Source organism: Pangasianodon hypophthalmus, chromosome 10, assembly GCF_027358585.1.
Source record: "Pangasianodon hypophthalmus isolate fPanHyp1 chromosome 10, fPanHyp1.pri, whole genome shotgun sequence".
In the NCBI taxonomy this organism is placed as follows: Eukaryota; Metazoa; Chordata; class Actinopteri; order Siluriformes; family Pangasiidae; genus Pangasianodon; species Pangasianodon hypophthalmus.
The window spans coordinates 3,964,821-3,984,935 of NC_069719.1; the positions used below are offsets into that span (position 1 = coordinate 3,964,821).

The 20,115-nt window shown below is 37.0% G+C and overlaps 1 protein-coding gene across 2 annotated transcripts in view; it reads left to right on the plus strand.

The window, feature by feature from the left end:
* fmn2a (formin 2a) overlaps positions 1-20,115 on the plus strand; it is a 204,677-nt gene that overhangs the window by 21,772 nt on the left and 162,790 nt on the right. The gene's annotated exons all lie outside the window — the stretch shown is intronic.

Genomic DNA, 20,115 nt, shown 5'->3' on the forward strand with positions numbered 1-20,115 from the left:
ATAATTTTGCACATTTCATTATAGGCATAAATAACACTGGAAGTATAAAGTACATGGATGAAAGATCACCATTTTAAGAAGAGTTTGTTCTCTGAGAAACTGTTCATAAAAATGGCACTCAGAACAACTTGAATAATCCTCAGAGTCGTGGACATTTCGACAGCCGGTATCTGATTATAAACTGAATTGATTAGACGTGTGTCTGTTTCGCTATGGCGTGTAGCTATCCAACAACGGGATCAAAGCGTGACCTTCACTGGGTGAGGAAGTCACACTTAGCTAGTGAGGGTTTAGGCATCGTTAAAGAGATTTACTGTTTTTACCACCTCTATGTATCTAATAAAGTTTATTGATTTATTTGTGGGTCTTATTATTGTATTAATTATTGTAAATTGTTTTTTTTTTAAATTTCATTTATACTGTAGACTTGCATCATGCACCAAAATGAAAGACTTATGTGTTGGATGCACCTATTTATCTAAAAACCTTCTCGTCTTCTCGTTCCTTGATTTCCCTGAGTGCGTTTTAAGAATTGGTATGCCCATAAAGATGATGGACTTCAGTCGTTTACGGGGTCACTGGCTGAAGGATGTAGAGCCGACGAATCAAGGAGGCATCAAATAGAAGTTTGGGCCGTACTTACTGACTTGTGTTTTAGGACACTGTGACTTTATATAAGCGGCCATCTTGGACAAGCGAAATCATATTTAAAATCATTCCATGCCCTAGGCCCAACCTCCCAAAGTGCAAAGGTAACAAAACTAGATTATGTTGCTTAATAATGTAATTTGAGTGAGACAGACTTCCTTGTGAGCGGTTTGCAAATGTACAAATTCCACCATACAATTGATTTAACTCTAATTAGAGTCCAATCCAAAAATAGCTCTGATGCCAGTTCAATCGAAGGGCCTCCAGTTCCAGCTCGATCACATTCACCCATCTGCAATTTCAGCTCTGTTCATCTCACTTTACTTTGTTAAGAATTAAGTCCAACATTTTTGTGCATTCAGATTTTTCTAATCTAACGCTTTGTTGTGTAAATTGTGTAGTGCCTCTGGGACACGGTTTAAGCCTGCAATTACAATTACAGCGTTTTCAGCAAGTGTTATTACAATCAGTTTTGCCTCATCAGCATGTTCACGCCTACAAAGCACAATTATACAGCTTTAATCTGAAGGACGGGAAGACAAAACTGCCCCTGTCGCCCACCTTGTCTTTATCAGAGGCGCTTGTAAAAGTTGACAGACACACACACACACACACACACACAAACATGCAGACAAGCGTTACGAGTGTTAACAGATGTCAGGACATGTACACGCTAAGTCAATATTTAGCGTGTAGACAGGAGCGAGAGGTCAGTGCAGTGGTGTTTGTACACCATCCATGTCTTAGACACATGCAAATGAACAAACACATTATTTTGCAGAAGAGATGGAGGACAAACACCTCCTGACTCGATAGCACATACACCACTCAGAAAGCTGTCTAACACAACGTCAATCACTGTCCTCACAACACATCATGGTCAATCAAAACAAACATCAAAAATGGTTGTGTGTATATAAATCAGCTAAAGCTAAAATTTCACAATTCTCCCTTGTAATTAAAATGTAGAACAATTTAGGTCAGTTGGGCAAAGGTGAAACTTCTTTCCCCACATCTTCTTGCAGTTACTTTCCAAAGGTGATTATTTGTTGGAATTAATAGAGCTACACTGCTCGCATGCATGTGCTCGCATGAGACACACTGTTTACTATACACCCCGAATCAGTGTGGACTTTAATACTGCTCAGATGATCGCATACACTGATAGAAAGACTCCAAAAAGAGGTAACTGGCTAAAACAGAGACAATATATTGTTCTTACTAGAGGTGGCACGATAGCACTTTTTCTTTTCCGATACCGAAACCTTGAGAATCAGCCGATACAGATATTGTTTTTTTGTTTTTATATATATATATATATATATATATATATATATATATATATATATATATATATATATATATATATAAAGTTAACCCTTTCTTGCAGTAATAATAATAAAAGTAATAATAGTAATAATAATAATTATTATTAGTAATAATTAATAATTATATTCACACCTCTTCACAATAACATTGGTACAGAGATAAAAAGAGCAGCACTAAAGCTTTTTTGATAGTAAAACACCATATATATATATATATATATTTCATATGAGCCATGTGGAGTGACATCACAAGAAAATTCATTGCTGTACATCCCCAAAACAGGTGGAAATTCCATTTTTTGGCCTCTGGTAAAAAGAGTTAAGCACTTACTTCACAGTTAAACTCTTTCACACAAAATATATAATTATTATAAAATCAATCATAGCAAAAAAAAAAAAAAACAGAGTCTCTTTATACTGTATGTAAACATTTCCAAATCCAAATCACCACCATTTGTTACAGGTTCCATTAGCCGATATGATATCCAATCCAGCATTTTTACTGGTATCAGCAGAATACCAATACTGGCTATCAGAGCAGTGCTACGTATTTCTACATTTCTACAATATTTGAGCGTGTATATATAACACTAACTAACAAGGCAACACTAACCAAGTGGAAAGGAATTCCTCTCACTTGTTTCTCAGCTGTACTTGTACGAACCCATAAAAATGGTGGCGTTTTTAGTAGCTACTGTATAATTTTTTTCTGGACAGAAACATCCTGTCATTCTCTAATCTTGTTTGTTAACATACAGTGACATTTTTGTGATAGTGAATTATTACCAATCAATTATTTGACATTAGCATTTGTATTGACATGAGAATTCAATAACGGGAATACAGGCGAGCAAAATTTGTTTATTTATAGAAAGAACAAAGACATGCTGCAATCATGACAGCAGGGAACTCTTTCCAACTGTGACCTTTTTACTTCCCACTTCAGAGCATTCACACAACCTCGGCTGTTTGAGGTGGTGAAAAAATGGGTGCTCACAGTGAGCTGTGGATATGAGATGCTCACATAGCTTATAAAATTCACAGGAACGTTGTTAGTGACAAATTTATTTATTTAAAAGTGACTGTAGGATGTAGCCTATTGTAATACATGATTGCAACTAGCACTGAAATCATGAACACATGCAGTAAAATAAATAATAAAATCAAGCACAAATATAAACGTGAAATATGCAGTAAAGGTCTGCAGCATGTTGCTGGTTCTTGTTCGCACTATGGGCTCCACTACGTCAAACTAACACAGATGATTAAATGGATTTTTCCTGTTCTAAAGTTTCCTAGTTTCTGCACCCGCCGTCCCTGTATAAACTTTTTATGGCTTATAATTGCATCTCGGTTACATCACTGCAGTCAAATGGATAATTAGGATCATCTGGTTGAACACAGTGTCTACTACTTGTGGCCTTTATGATCAGACTCAAGATGAAGCACACACATTACGCCATGATTAAAGGAAATTCCTAATGATATCAGAAAAATAAAGTAAATATCCATTGATTTGGTCACAAAAAGACTTTGGAAACGTGTCGCAGCTAATGAGGTGGAAAGTTGACGATGGCTATGCAGCGAAAGACAAAGAGGCCTGTCCAAGCATCTGTGGCGTGTCTTGTTACTGGACAGCAGCACCATTACACCACCTGGGAGTGGAGTGTGTTGTTACTGGACAGCAGCACCATTACACCACCTGGGAATCCAGTTTCAATGCAGAACAGTGACATCCGCTCCTTTTCCGTTTGTGGTATTGGTTTTGGTCTGTCCCTCATTCTCTCTGTTTCCACATCGCTTGCTCATTCTGTCTCTTGGTGTTATGTCTGGCACAACGCTTCGTAAATTCATTTTCCACCATGCGAGTGCTTACAAAGGAGTTAATGAGCCATTGATCCTTTTTTTCAGGCCTGCAGTTTTTGTCAAGTGCTGCAGCGTGCTCAGAAAGAAGAGGATAAAAATCATACCTTTAACCTTTTTTTTTTAAATCCAAACTCTCATTGTGATGCATGTTTAAAGCAGCACACAGCAATTAAGTGCCGTTTTCACCCCAGCCTTCTCAGTCACGTTGTCCTTCTCTCTAATTTACTCATTTTTTTTTTAAATATTCGTGTGTAACTTTGCGAGAAAGAGGGTAAAACACTTAGAGCAAATTTCAGGAGCTTTAACTTTCAAGAATCATTTTTCCTCCCTGATTTTAATAAAGTGTGTGAAGTGAAGTGTGGCCAAGTATGGTGACCCATACTCTGAATTTGTGCTCTGCATTTAACCCATCCAAGTGCACACACACACACACACACCGTGAACATACACCCGGAGCAGTGGGCAGCCTTTTTTTGCTGCAGCACCCGGGGAGCAGTTGGGGGTTCGGTGCCTTGCTCAAGGGTCTCACCTCAGTCGTGGTATTGAGGGTGGAGGAAAGCGCTGGTCATTCACTCCCCCCACCTACAATCCCTGCCGGACCTGATGACCTGAGGGATTTTTTTTTTCTCTTTAGCATGTTTGGGGCATGTTTTTTATATATATATGTATATATATATATATATATATATATATATATATATATATATATATATATATATATATAAATTAAAAAGAATGAAAATAACAAATAAAATAACAACAGAGTTTAAGAAAAAAAAAAAAGGTTGTGCTAGATTTAGTGCAGATTGCAACAGGATGGCAGAAAAATATTTTAAAATATTCGGCATAAATAACAGTGTTTGACCCTGAAGTTGATTATTTTCCAATAACAACATCTTTTGTCATTTATTCAGCAATTTGTCAACACTTCAAACTTTTATTCATTACAAAACAACACTTCATACTTTTTTATCCATTTATGGTTGCATTTAATGTTGTGGAATGTCTACAAACCAAGCTATCTCCTGTTCTCATGCTCATTACAGCACCGTTCCCTGTGGCAGAAAACCTAAAGTTACAGCTTCACCTCTGACTGTTACACAGAGCTGGCAGCGGAGACTCCTTCCATAAATGCTAAATAAATGTCTCCTCACAGAAAACTTCATTATGTCAGTGATTACACACATTATTATTATTATTTGTTAAGCAACAACACATTTTTAAATCCGTTTATTAATAGTCTTAGACCATGTGGAGCATCTGCTGTGCACATCTCTGTGAATTAGCTCATGCTTTAGAAACAATAACATATCAGAAGAGTCGAGATTTGTAATAAAGCAATCATAAATTTATTGAGGAAATTTCTAGACATTTTTTTAAAGATTGAGCTTGACAGTATGATGATATAATATCTTTATTGTGATACTTTATTGGCTATGAATGTTGTAATATCATTTCAATTTATTACATTTTTTACATTTACATTTATTCACTTTTATCCAAGTTAGTATGATACTTATGCATTTTAATTAGAGAATGTTCTCCAATCACATACTGTTTGAAGTAGGGATCTTGTTTGACTGTGTGATTGAAGCCAAATATCTCTTGGTGATGAACTGATAAACTGTTTAGGCATTTCTGTTTGTATGATGCTAAGTGTTCTTTAAACAAAGAAGATGACTTTGGTAAGCAAAGGTTCAAACTTCTTGTGATTCATGAGGTAACACTTATCCCCGTTTGCACTGGTTTCACACACACACACACACACACACACACCCTGTAGTTAAGTACTGTATGTGCCTGTAGGTTAACTCATATGGCCCAGACACAGATCTGTGTGAGAACAAATCTGCGGATTGTCTGTTCAGTTTGTTTAACTCAAACACGGCCATTAAATCATTTGCATACTGTGTTGGAGCGAGTTAACACACTTGGGCACATGTGTTTTCCATACACAAACACACACTATTATGCTTTTGACCTCTGCCCAAATTTTTTTCCACTTACTTCATATCACACAAGGTCACTAATGAGGGTTTATTTTTTTTTGCTGTTCACATAATTATGTTTATAAACACCAAAAATATCTTTGCTTAGCAGAAGGTCTGTCCTAAAATGAATCCCTTGTCTCAGTGGACTTGTTTGAGCTTCAATTTTTTGACCTTAGAGATTCAATTCAAGTCCGGGACCATCCCTAAGCGGGGAAAAGAACAACAGAAAAAGGACTGGTTTTTTTGGTCTGAAAAGCGTGTCGCCTCAGGATGTGAGATGAGAGACGACAAGCTGAACTCTTTGCATGGAAATTAATTATCACCCTGAACACACTGCTGCTATTTCGTGGATGGAGTTCCTAATTATATAAATAGCTCCACTTAATAGCACAAAGAAAAAAACTGCTTTGTGAGATGAGGCCAAACTTTCCTGTATGATTGAAGAGAAACGTGAGCTGAACTTGCTCAAAACACACCCGCAGATGTGATACCGGGTCCGGGGACGGGGACCAGAGACTAGCTGTTCTCCCGCATAAGAGAAAACCTTCCTTTGAAACAGAATTCTGATCCGTTTGAATAATGCACACTAAGGCCAGGGTCGGCGAAGGGATGAAAAAGTGTAGGAGTCAGTTTCCCTGATTTCTAAGATTTCTTTTGCAGCGTAAGATGAAAATTTTACGTATACGGCGCAGATCTTTGCAGCCAGGCTTTAACGATGCTCGAGTTAATGATGTATGATGATTTAATGAGGTGAGCATTAATCATTCCCACACAGTAAGTGTCAGATACTTCTCTCCAGCTGCGTAACCACACGGCTTTAAAGCTGATGCACTTAAAAGCCATCATCATCTCCTTCTTTATGATTTTCACCATCACTTTAAACGTATTCATATTGATCTTTCATTATTTTCTTTCCTCTCTCTCTCTCTCTCTCTCTCTCTCTCTTACAATAATCTTGCTATGAATCTTTACTCTTTCAGTCCTGGCAGGTTTCAAATACTCCTCTAAAACTCTTTACTATGTGGACGAAAGTATGTGCACACCTGACCATCACACCCATGTACGCTTTCTGAACATCTCATTCCAGATTTATTGCTCCTTTGCTGGATCCACTCTTCTGGGAAGCTTTCCACTAGATGTTGGAGCATGGCTGTGGGGATTTGTGTTCATTCAGCTACAAGAGCATTAGTGAGATCAGGCGCTGATGTTGGTGAGAAGGTCTGGGGTTCAGTCGGTGTTCCAGTTCATCCCAAAGGTGTTCAGTGGGGTTGAGGTCAGGGCTCTGTGCAGGACACTCGAGTTCTTCCACGCCGACCTTCACACACCATGTCTTCATGGAGCTCGCTTTGTGCACAGGGGCATCGTCATGCTGGAACAGGTTTCAGCCTCTTAGTTCCAGTGAAGGGAAATTGTAATTCTACAGCACACAGAGACATTCTATACAACTGTGTGCTTCCAAATTTGTTGCAACAGTTTCCGGAAGAACCACAAACTTTTTGCCATATAGTATAGCTCTGCTAGGTTGTTTTTTTTTTTGTCATTTTTATAGCAGACAAAATGGAATCTACATAATAATAATAATAATAATAATAATAATAATAATAATAATAATAATGATGATGATGATAATAATAATGATAATGATGATGCACAAATGTTAGGGCTTGGGAAAAAAAAAAAAACCTTATTCATGCCTGTTTTTAAATCCGCCTTAAGATTTTTTTTCCACAATTGCTGTGGGGGGGAAAAAAAAAAACCTGCCTGGAGTGCATTTAGTGCTGATATGAACAATAACACCACTTCTTACCAGTCCTATCTAGTATCAGCTAAATAATTAACCCAGTTTGCTCTCGAGATTAGCTTTATTATGATGAGTAATGCAGATGAAATAAAGATTGGTGTTAATGAGGTGGTTGTGTGCTTCAGCGTAGCTTCAGAGGCAGAAAATCGAATGCAGGAAAATAATAACTTCAGGGTGGTAACATGACGCTGAGGATCCTTTGCTGTGGTTTGTTGTGTTTTATTTTTTCTCCCTGGACTCAGTGCATTTGATGTAGTATGAAATCTGTTTTGGAGCAGTCCAGAGATCCGATCTGTGATTCTCTTGAAAATGATGGTCTGGTTCTCACACTGGTGGAGCTGCAGCATGGTCTTCACCAGGTGTGGAAGCTACACATGCTCGATGCCACATGTCTAGTAACGAGATTGGTTCAATTTGTCACATTATTTTCTATTTCTACTTTTGTAATGCCGGGGAAAGTATTATGATGGTTACTGATATAAAACCACAATTTCATTGTGGAACGCTGGAACGCTGTAATTACTCACCTGTGTGGCTCGAGTGCTTGCACCGAGAGCGTCACGAAAAACGCATGTCACGTGTTTGTGTGATAATAGAAAGAATAACCCTTTGACATGCCATGCAATCAAAAACGCAGTTGGTGCTAAAGGAAAATAAAAACAACGACAAAAACAATAATGATGTACTTAGTGCGTACCATTTTGCCAACGTGCGTGTACAAACGTGGTGAATGGAACTGCACGGCATTCGATTCATAGTTCAAAAGGAATTCTTTTAGGTGAAAGCAAACCTGTGATCATGAGCCCCGCCCCCAAACGAGCCGAGAATCAGTCCTGGGTGTGAACTCGAGTATTTAGACCAAGTGTGAAAACGCCATAAGTGTTCTGATGTTTTATTCCAGTTAAATACTCAGTATTTGTGTTTAAGATAATAAAGCTTAATCTTAAAAATAATGTGAAGTAGATTATTTAGTGACAGCCCTAATCCTGTCTGCTCTAGTCATATGGTATAATGGCTGACCCTAGACTCTGGCTCCATTTTACTATTTGTTACTATAGAAACGATAATGTAGAGCATTACAATGAGCCTGCACCACTATCAGAGCTGCTGTTAGGGAAAAGTAAAGCTAAGCTCTTTAACCAATCTTTAACTCTCTTACGGACTTCACCTCTCAAGGTTAGCAGTGGCTAAACACACGTAGAAGCTTCAGACCTCCGTATGTGTTATCTCCTCAGTTAGTGCATGAGCGCTGATGCGTTTCGACATGTCATTACAACTCATGAGGATGAGAGTTACTTCGTGTCTGATGAATACAAAGTGGGTTCATGAAGTGAAACGTCACATGGGTTTTACTTACAGATAAGTGAAGTGCTCGATGCACCAAGCCAATCCTGCCAAATAGTTAGGAAAGATAAAACCTAGTAAAGAAAAGAAGATTTCGTGCATTTCTGTGAAGTAAACTTCTGAATGGCTGAAGTTAACACTTTTTCAGTGATTTCAGTAACATAAGCTAAGTAGAACAGAAAGAAATTTATTTATTGGCTCAGACGACGTTGTCATCTTTTCCTTCCGTCCTGACATTTGGGACACATCAAAACTGATAAAGTACAATTTAATTTGCTTGCTAATTATCTGTAGAAAATCTGTGTGACATTTTGTTGTGTTTTTACATCCATTTCAGATTTTTGTATTATTTTAATGACACTACTGTCTTGGTCCTCCCGAGGGGTGTGGCCCTGGGGTAGAGCTCATTAGCCCATTGGCTTAACCTGGCCCTTACTGCTATTACTAGAATAAGGTGAAGAAGTCAAATAGCTACTGCTGGAGAGCTGTCCTTGTCCAAGGTAACAACTTTTTTCTGTGATAACAAAAGGTAACTGATAATGCTGAATAAGGGTGTGCAGATTACGTTACATATTTGAACTTCTGTTTTTTAGTTGTTTATTTTTGATTATTTTTGCACAGACTCAAAATCTTGAGTTCCGTCTGGTGGATGTGAGTTGTTTTTAAGTTGTAACGGTTGACACAGGAACAAAAAAGAAGTAATATTTGTTTACCGTTTGTCCATTTGGTTGCATCCAGAAGTCTGCTACCAGGGCAAGTTTTTATTACACTGCATATTAGACAACTGTTCAAGCAATGGCTGTGTCCTAAATAGCCAAATTCATTAATTCATTAGTTCATTAATTCATTAGTTCAGAAAGAGTTTCTGGAAACGTTTAGAATATATTACTTTGTATTTGCTCTGAAGATAGTGGAAAGCAGCCTTTCACAAAACACGAAGTGATAAGGACAGGTTCTGGATGTTGGTTAGAAAGTTCAGTACATGTTCAACAGGTTCGAAGACGTTTAAGATGCAATGTTCTAAAAACATCTGCTTTAACATTGGTTTGCTTTACAATTACTATTACTATTAGAAAGTTCTCTCACAAAAAAGTTAGATAAAAACTAACATCATGGAAATTTGTGTGTTTATGTTAACATTTATACAACTAAAATGGCGTAGCTACATTGTAGGAACTAGGGCTTGCGTAGGCTAGTTGACTAGTAGTTTAGTTGCCGCTGTGGGGATGTGGACTAGTCGCGGTGGTGGGAAAAAAAAAAAAATCAGTGAGGCAGACAGTAAAGAAATGCAGGAGCAGCTTAAAATGAACAGTCAGCTGTAAATGAACAAACCATTAATACTTTATCGCTTAGCATGAAGTGCAGAGGTGTGTGTGAGATTTTTTTTTTTTGCTTTAGAAAGAAATGCTCTTGCAGTTATTGTTCTGTCATTTAACGCAAAATAAAATGAAAATGAATGAAATAAAATCCTTGCACTGTGGCTGAGTGAATTCTGTCGTGACCTGCGCTTTCAGAGCCGCGGGTTGCACATCACTATCCAATCACACTCAGCTAGTTTAGAGTCAGAACAGAGGTGCATGCTGGATTAATGAGGCTGAGCCAGACTCATTTTTGGACTCTACTGAAGCTGGAGTGGCACATGGCGGAAAAACCTCCCAGACACTGCTGTAGATATTTCATCCTCCATCCATCATTAATTTATAAAGAGTTTCAGTGTTACGCTGCGCTCAGAGATTCATCAAGCCGCCAGCTCACCCCCCACATGATCGCTTTTTAAGACTTGGTACACTGTTATTTATTATTTTTCACATTTATTTACATTTAGTTTGTCATTACAATTGTAGTCTAAAAATCTAGAAGCTGATAATGTAATTTGTAGTGTTTTTTGCTTTAATTATGGAAAAGATGAGTAGTTGACTACTTTTTTTTTTTTTAATTGCTTAGCTGTAAAAATTAGCAGTCGTGCAACCACTAGTAGGAATGTTTACAATCATCATGTAAAAAAACAAAGGTAACCAAGAAAATGTGACAAATTGAACATTCTTTTTACTTTCTAGAACTGCTACATAAAAAAAAAAACAAAAAAAAAAAACGTTAGACTTGTTAGCTGGAACGTTTTAGCCTTCACATTTTAGGATTGTGTTTATTTCCTGGAACCTGGTATTGTCCTTAAATGTGTGTGTGTAGCTGTGTGTGTGTTCTTAAAAGTGCCGTGTCAGAAAGGTCAGTGTCAAACGGTCGAGTGTGTATTAATCTAACACTCTCTAATCACTTAGATGCTTGTGTGTGTGTGTGTGTGTGTGTATGTGTGTGTGTGTGAACTTATAAGTTACCTTGGTTTATTTTTATACATTACTACTCCTCGCCTGTCAAAGTCATATTTTATCTGGCTCAGCTCCAGCACTTGATGTTTCTCTGTGGGATGGAATCTCAGGCTTTCCTCATTATTTCTACAGCGACATCAATCAGGAGTCATTCCTCATTTTTTTCTCCACCCGCTTCTGTTCCTGTAATGATGGGGACGACCCTGCCTGCTGGGATGCCGACTCAGAAAGTGTGGAGGCAAAACCTTTTTGTTCTAAAAGTGAGCTAAAGAGCTCAGTGCTTAAAAACAAGTCCATGGCACCCCTCATGAACGTGAACAAACATTAATCTAAAAAATAACGCATGCAATTATAAGCTCATGCATACTTTATTTTTATTTATTTTTCTTGATTAGTGCCATTTTACTGCAAAACATTGTTTTCAAAATTATTGGCATCCCACAAGTAATATTTGGTGTGAAAAACAGCACTGTGCGTCCTTTATATACTTTATATACATTTCTATCAGAGGAAAAAAGAACAAATTTGAGCCGATCCTGTAACAATTCAAAAAGAACTAGATTTGGAATTTTTTTTTTTAAACTAGAAATGTTTACATATAAAGAGAATTGATTGTGGGCTTTTTTTTGAAAGGATTAATTTTTGTTATATTTATACCTTTTATCAGATTTATTATATTTCCAAAATTAGTGATTTTTTTTTTAAATTTTGAAACATTTTTTTGAAAAATTTTTAGCTGCGTATTTTTCCTGTATTTAAGTGCTTCATTTAAAAAAAGAAGTTTCTAATAAAAAAAAAAAAAAAAAAAAAAAAAAAAAAAAATCAGGTGTGTATCGATATCAGCTGACATCTCTAATATTTATGATCGTGCGTCTTTTTCCTGAGAAAAAATTTCAACTGCTCCAGACATTTAAAACTATTTTATTATAGTTTATTATCTTTCGTTTTCCTCATGGTGAGGTGATGAGGTGATGACAGACGTGTATTTCATGTGTGTAACCTCCTATTATTACAGCAAGGGAAGCAGGGAAACTGTTAATGGCAACACTAGAGTATAGATTTACGGCATGGATTAAGAAGATTAAGAGCGATTTAAAAATGAAACATTTAGCAGTTATTTTAAGAGTTCTTGCCCCATCTGACTTTTATTATTACTTCTATTTATAATAATAATAATAATAATAATTATTATTAATATTAATATTAATATTAATATTAATGTTAATATTTTATTTATTTATTTTCTTTTAAGGAATAGTAAGGTGTTTATTCAGTTGTTTAATTTTAGATAGGCAGACATTTTTAGTAGTGTTTGTTGTCCCAAGATAAAGCCAGCATTATGCAGGCGTTTTTAATGATACGCAAAATACAGTGGTGTGTCAATATGTTACATTTTCCATACAGTAAAAAATAAGCATTGTCTGTTTTTACGAGACTCATTCTGACTCTTGGCAGCATGTAGCAAAATGTTATGTGGTTAATCTGTCACTGATGTGACTCACAAGTCTGAATCATGAGGCTTTTCTTATTGTGCTGTTAGTTGTGATGTCAGAGTCACGCAACCCTCTGTAGCGCCCCTCTCCTGCGTTCTCCAACTTCCCAATCGCCATGGTGATTCCTTTAGCTCGGATTGAATCAGTGGCACACTGTAATATGTCGGTCTACCACTCACTGAACGAAATGATACGATACATTTGTGAGTCATGACACATCGTATCTTTACGTCTGTAATAAGTAGCTAAGATGTATGTTACAGATCTGGATTTCAGTCGTGTTTTCATGGCTGCTTTCTGGACTTTCAACACTGCATTAGTGATGTAGCGGATTCAGGGAGGCGCTATGGTTTAGCGACCCTAGTAGTGTTTTTTTTGTTTTTTTTTTTAAATAAATTTAAGTCTAGCAGGAGACTTAAAGACTTTGTGAGTAAAAGCCCAGGATGCTGAATACACAGAGTGATAAGTTTGATTCGACATATCTTACTTTTAATAAACTTTAGCTGCAAAGTTGATGCATAATCCGTCATTTTATCATTTAGAGTATCATTTTATCATTTTGCCTCTGTATTTAAAACGGCTTCACACTATATCAAATATCAAAAGCAGGAAAAAAGAAGATTCTCTGGTTGAATAATGGCCGCTCAAAAATCAGATCAGACACCACAAATCAGACGTGTCTGCACTCACAGTGACGAATGTGAGCAACATTATCAGTCCGAAAGTTTTAAAAGGTAGTGCTGTCTGCGCTGTGACAAATGGCAAGAAAATATCCTGAGCGATATAATCTGTCAAAAGTTGGCGTAGTTATTTATAAAGACTTGAGCTCTATTTGAAGGGCATTCCTGTAAAATATAGGATTTTAAAAAACCCTGTTTTTTTGTTTTTAAAGCCCTTTTAAAGCTAATGTCCTCACTTCATCATTCCCAGATTAAAGGTTCCTCACAGCCACTCATTAGGACCCGCTCTAATCTGGACACTTTTAAATCAAGATGCTTTTCATTCATCATGGCTGATTTTTTCCCCCCCCCTATTTTTTCTCTTTAATTTTTTTATCCTCCTCTCTTCTTAATATCTTCTGTTTTTTTCTGTTTTATTCTGTTATTTTTCCTCTTTCTATTTTCTATTAGACATGGCAGGATAACATTTTTTTCTTGTCCAATGAAAATACCGATACTGAAATCTTAAATATCAGATAATATCGATACCCATCTGATATAACTTTTATCTTTAAAAACTAGGATTTAAAATGATAAAAAAAAAAAACCTTAAAATATACAGGAAAAACGCAAAGCTAAAAACCACAGCCTTTTTATTTGGTTAAATTTGCATAGTAAATATAATAATTATAAAGTATAAAACTAATGAATAAACTAAATTAATCCAAGGAAAAAAATACATTCATGTCTCTTTATATGTGAACATTTCTAGTTCCAAAAATAAAAAAATCTTTTCCAAGTCCAATTCCAATCTTTTCTATTTGTTACAGGATCAGACTGAGTTTGTTCATCTATCTGTCTACCTGTTTATCTATTTATCTATCTATCTATCTATCTATCTGTCCATTAATTTTTCCCCTCCTGATATCCAGTCCACCATTTTGTGCAGGTGTTGCTCCTGGGTATCAGATCGGTGCCGTTTCTGCTATTTTAACTTTTTAATGTGATTTTAAAATTAATAACAAAATTGACTTTACCCGATTTTTCTTGTTTAACTTTTTTTTTTTTTAATCGCATCCAGACAGACATTGTGGATATCACTTTTTGTGTTGGAGCAAAAGTTTTTTATCTTAATGACTTTGAAACTGCCTTAAATAAATAAATAAATAAATGATATACATAATTAAATATTTTAATTGAATATTTTAGATAATTAAGCAACCAAAATGTCAAAAACTTTACTAATTAATCTGAATGTGTTTCATTGTTTATTAAAACTATTTTTAAATCTATATTTTTCAGTATTTAATATAATATGTATGTAGCGAACCCTTCAGAAACAGGGAAAACATGAAACTCCACACAGACAGGAACCCGAGCTCAGGCTCAAACCCAGGCCCTGTGAGGCGGTGACGCTACCTGCTGTACCACCGTGCCACCAACAGGGGAGTTAGAGATGTTAGTATTTCTATATAACCCATACGTTCCTGATTCCAAACAGATCATCTCTCATCCTTGCACGCTAAGCAAGAAAACGTTCTACCGTCAGATCACGGCTTGGCCGAAAGAAAACTTTTATTTTGTGAAAGTTAATAAGGAATCGTTTTTTGTTTTGTTTTTTCTTTTTTTCCTCTCTGGTTGTCGAAACTAGTTTTTCTTCAGGCAGCTAAAACTGATATCCTGGACATGAAACCCGGTGTCCCAGACGCCCAGGCTAGTCATTTTTCCACCCCTGTGTTATGTTATTCCTTCATTCATGTTGCAGATAAAATTTTCTTCTGACTCTTCTTTATTCCCAAATTTACATTTCTCATGTCAAAACGAATAAATCAGTGAAGAATAAGGAGCAACATCGAGCCTCAGCAGGTCTCTAAGCTTCAGATTTTGCCCTTATAAGCATCTAAACTGATCATATCATCACTTTGTCTTGTTCTGACTGCTACATGTGACCAGCACCATATATGTTCATATCCATGCTGTTTATTCTGCACAACGCCGCTTTCATAGATACAAGATTGCTAGGTTATTAAAGTGCATAACTCGTCTACGTAAAGCTCGCCAAAGCCTTGTCATATGCTCACGATCTGACTCGAATAACTTTCATACCCACTGGGAAATGCTGATGCGTATCCCATAATGCTTTTAGGGAGAATCTGAGGGATCCAGCAAGCGCTGCAAATATGTTTTGATAACCATGACCGTCTCTTTCTCAGGTCTGAAAGTGTGTGTGTGTGTGTGTGTGTGTGTGTGTGCGCGTGTGTGATATGTTTCTTTGGAACTAAATGATAGCAGGCGCATTCTCTCTTCTATAAGGCCGTGTTTGTTCCGCAGTAGTATAAATGTTGAGTCTATTAACTGTTTTTCATCCTATATATATACAATTTTAACACAATGACATCACCATTCACTAATGGACAACCCGAAAACATATTCCCTCCATCAGCCAGAAGTGTAGATGAAAAAACAAACACCAAACACGGGTGAACAAATCATTAAATGCTCTAATGTATTGCCCAGTTTTATGTTTTGCTGCCCGGAAATCTAACTGACTCGGCTAAATCGTGGTAGCTAGCATAATGTAATAAAGTATAGCGAGCTTGTTATCTAATCAGCCAGATGAGGTAAACATAGTTAACCAGTTTGATACATTAATACAGAAACAAATGAATATATAAATTCTTGTTTAAAGGATGTATTGACTGTAGTCATTATCCTTTTCTAAGAAATATTTTTAGATTTTCACATGTTAATTTAAAACAAGACAACTTAAAAAGTAGTCAGGTGTGCTTGTTTGACGCAGCAGGTCTTTTAATCTGTCGTTGTTGGCAATTCACTGTCAGTGCGTCCTCCTGGGTGGGACTAGCCAATCATGGGTGTCTGTGAGCTCATGTATGCGGAAGAGGGCAGATAGCGCTGTCCTCAGAGTGCGTTACAATGCCGTGTGACGCGGCATAACCAGCAGTTCGAAAAAGGATGCGATTGGCATGATATGACTCGGAGGAAGGATGCGTTTGCTCCAGCGTACCCAGTCGGTAGCTGTCATGTGACAAGTGGGAGAGTCATAGTGAGTGCGTGGGAATTGGCAAGACCAACCTGGGGAGGAAAAAAAACTACATGAGAATGCAAAAAACGAACAAGAACACGCATTGAGAAGCATTCAGGAATTTCTCAGCTACAAGAAATGTGTTTGTCTCCGTTTTCGATACCGTATTCTTGAATAAAGAGTTATGGTTCTGGAGGTGGTGATTATGATGGACTTGTACAGGATTAGTGATCTGTTTGTAAATCACAGAGATGCGCGTGTCTACATGATGTATGCAAGTTTGTCACACTGAATCTCCATGTGTGCTACATAAACCTCATTTTAACTGATTGTTTGAAAAAGGAAAACTGATTATTTTGTACTTCATTTATTATAAATGTGCGTCGTAGTGGGCGTGGCTGCACAAGTTTAGCGTGCTCAATAGGTAGGTCACATGACCATAACATACTGTATGTGTAGGCTGTAACTGTGCTAGGAATTTACATGAAACCCTGGAAACCATAGTTTCTCTGACACATCCTTATAAACATTGTTTGTATTTATGATTCTCCGTTTTATTGAAATCATCCAGTGCCTGGTTTCATTTTGGTTTCGGCAGAGAGAGAAGAGTGAGCGCTCCCTGGAGTGTCTTTATTCTAAAGAAAAAGTGCAAAAACTCCAATAATAACTGTATTACCCAAACTAGTCCAGTCTGAATAGGACTTATTAGCTGTCTTAGTAAAATATGTCTTAGTTCTTTTTACCTTTCTCAACAAATCATTTGTTGCTTTGATGGATCATCTGGTAGTCTAACATGCACGGTGAATGCTAGATGAGCGTGTGTGCAGTTTTTCTTTTGCATGTGTCATCTTTCTCTCTCTTTCTCAGTCATCTTTCATGATTCTCCACACCTTTCATCAAAACCTGCCTCAAAACGACACGCCCCAATCGATTCATCATACACACTCGCCATGCTTTAGCCGTATCAATCCCTGTTCTTCTGCAGAATAGAAAGGAAAAAGAGACTGAGCTGTGTGTGTGTGTGTGTGTGTGTGTGTGTGTGGTGTGTGTGTACGTGCGTGAAATGTGATATAAATCCAATATCAGTGTGTGACTCAACCTGTGAGAGCCAAGCAGCAGATTTACATTCGTGTTTTCTTCCGTAGCAGTTGAACCCATTGTGTGTATGTGTGTGTGTGTGTGTGTGTGTGTGTGTGTGTGTGTGTGTGTGTGTGTGTGTGTGTGAGAGAGAGAGAGAGAGAGAGAGAGAAACAGTATGAGTCTGGACCTCATACTATGAAAATATGTGCTGAAAATGGTGGATGTTTATTTGGATCCAATTAGTGGTGAGACCTAGTACTTCAAGGGTTCTTTGGATGGTTAATGTATGTGGAAATCCTCTCTTGTATGGTTCCACATAGAAGCTTTAAGGGTTCCCCCAGAAATACAAACCTTTTTTTAAAGGCTAAAAACAAAAAGGCCAATCACCTTGTTGGAAAAAACCATTAGCAGAAAAGGCATGCACAGATATAGGGCACTTGGCTCTATTAGGAGGAAATTATGGAGACCTGTTCTGATGCTAGCTTGATAAGAGCGCTATAGCTAGTCAGGTCATGTGCTATAAGGCGATACATATTATAGGATGATAGAAAAATGTCTATTGAGAAATATTTTCCCATGTCGTCTTTATCGCCAATGTCACAAAAGCCACTTTTCGGCTCGTGACTAATGTCGGAGCTAGGGGCTACTAGCAGTGTGCTGTAACAAAAACAAAAACACTCATGGAGGAGTGTGACACAGAGCGAAACTCCCCACAACGCTCCGACACAGAGCAGGCATCAGCCTGACTAAAAGAAGAGGAACTTAAAATAGGAGCTTGTTTGGATGTGGTCTGGGTATAACAAATCAGAAGACGCTTGTTTGTATGCTGCAGAGCAGTCACGAATGCATGCCGTTATTTTGTTAATGCAATTTTAGAGAGAATAATCTAATATAGTAATATATCATGATATAGTATATCTTTTCAAGATATGAAATTATCCATGTCGTGATATAAGATTTCTTCCCTATCGCCCAGCCCTAATAGCTAGTTATGACAAAATGCTAAAAAAAAATCATTGGCACCATGTGTTTTATTATTTGTGTTTCTGTAGTAGAAAATTGTGTAATATACATAATTATACACCGACACTCATATACACATATAAGGTGAAACGGACTTATTGTCATGAACCGTTCGCATATATTCCTCAAAATTTGCTCTTAATTTTCTCTGACCCTATATACCCTATGTAGTGAGCATGTATAGAGTGAATAGGAAGCGAGCCTATTCTAACATACAGGCTTAGCTTCTTTCTTTACCATCTGCTTCACTGTTTTTTCCATCGTCTGACTAATTAACATCTCCACAGTGGCGGCTTCTGAATGTATTAGACATTATTAACATTAGAAACCTCTAGTAGCACATAACATACGTGTACGCATATCTGTCTTAAACCTAACACGCACACTAATAAGTCTTTAAATACAAAGAAGGAACACTTGTATTTTTTTGGCAATTAAAAAACGTCTACATATTCAGAAACTCTTGACTGACTCGGACTGACTGTTTATAATATACTAGGCATTTGGAAATCTGCACGGGTTTGAAAATGAGTGTTTAATTATTACCAACAAGGCATCATTCCTGTGTTACTCTGTCTAAATAATCTAATTAAAATAACATGAGCCCTACAATCGCAAGCGAGAACCTATGAAGTATTCAGAATGACTGCGCATATTAGATTATATGCGAATTACAATAATTAGTTTAATTAAGCATTATCACATTATCTAGCAAGTCATTTGTTTTTTTTTAATATAATTCATACAAATGATGATTATTTTCTGTCTGATAGCAGAAAGACCTTTATGTAATCTGACATTCAGTCTTGAAAAATGTCACAGTTTAATTTCCCTCGTCCTGTTCTTCTGCCATCACTGCCCTCGCTAACTATAAATGGAGCGTCAAAAGCTCTTCTCTGGAGGTTGGCTGGGGAAAAAAAACCACTCAGGGGCGTCCTGTTATAGGAAAATAATCAACGATGAGGTGAGGTGATGTGTCTCAACGTGAAGCAGAGTTATCATTACCACTCCGAAGCTGATTCCTTTCAGACACCAGCACATCCTGAGGTGTTTTATTCCTCTTACTACAGCAATTTGGCAAACATTATGCTATTTTATTATCTGTTTATAGTTTAATGTTGTGGAACGTCTGCAAAACAAGTCCTGTTATTACTTACGTTATGCTAACGATATACCAGAGCGCTGCTGATGTCTGCATTCTGATTGGTCAGAAGGTGTTGATTCATTTACTATAACAGCAGCTCTGACAGTAGCTCCAAATCACGAGTTTCTATTAATGCGCTTGTTTTAATACGTTGTTGTTTCTATAGCAACAGCTTACACGGGGAGTTGTATCGGACGTAAGACTAATACTCAATGGATTAAAAGTGTGTTGTTATTTTAACATAGTAAAACATATACTCATTGATATGGTGAAGCTTTGTTTAAGGAGGTGTTTATGTAGCATTTAAGGAAGGAGTCTCCAGTGTTAGCGCATAAAGTCTCCAGGATTGAGGATGTTGAATTTTGCCTTTT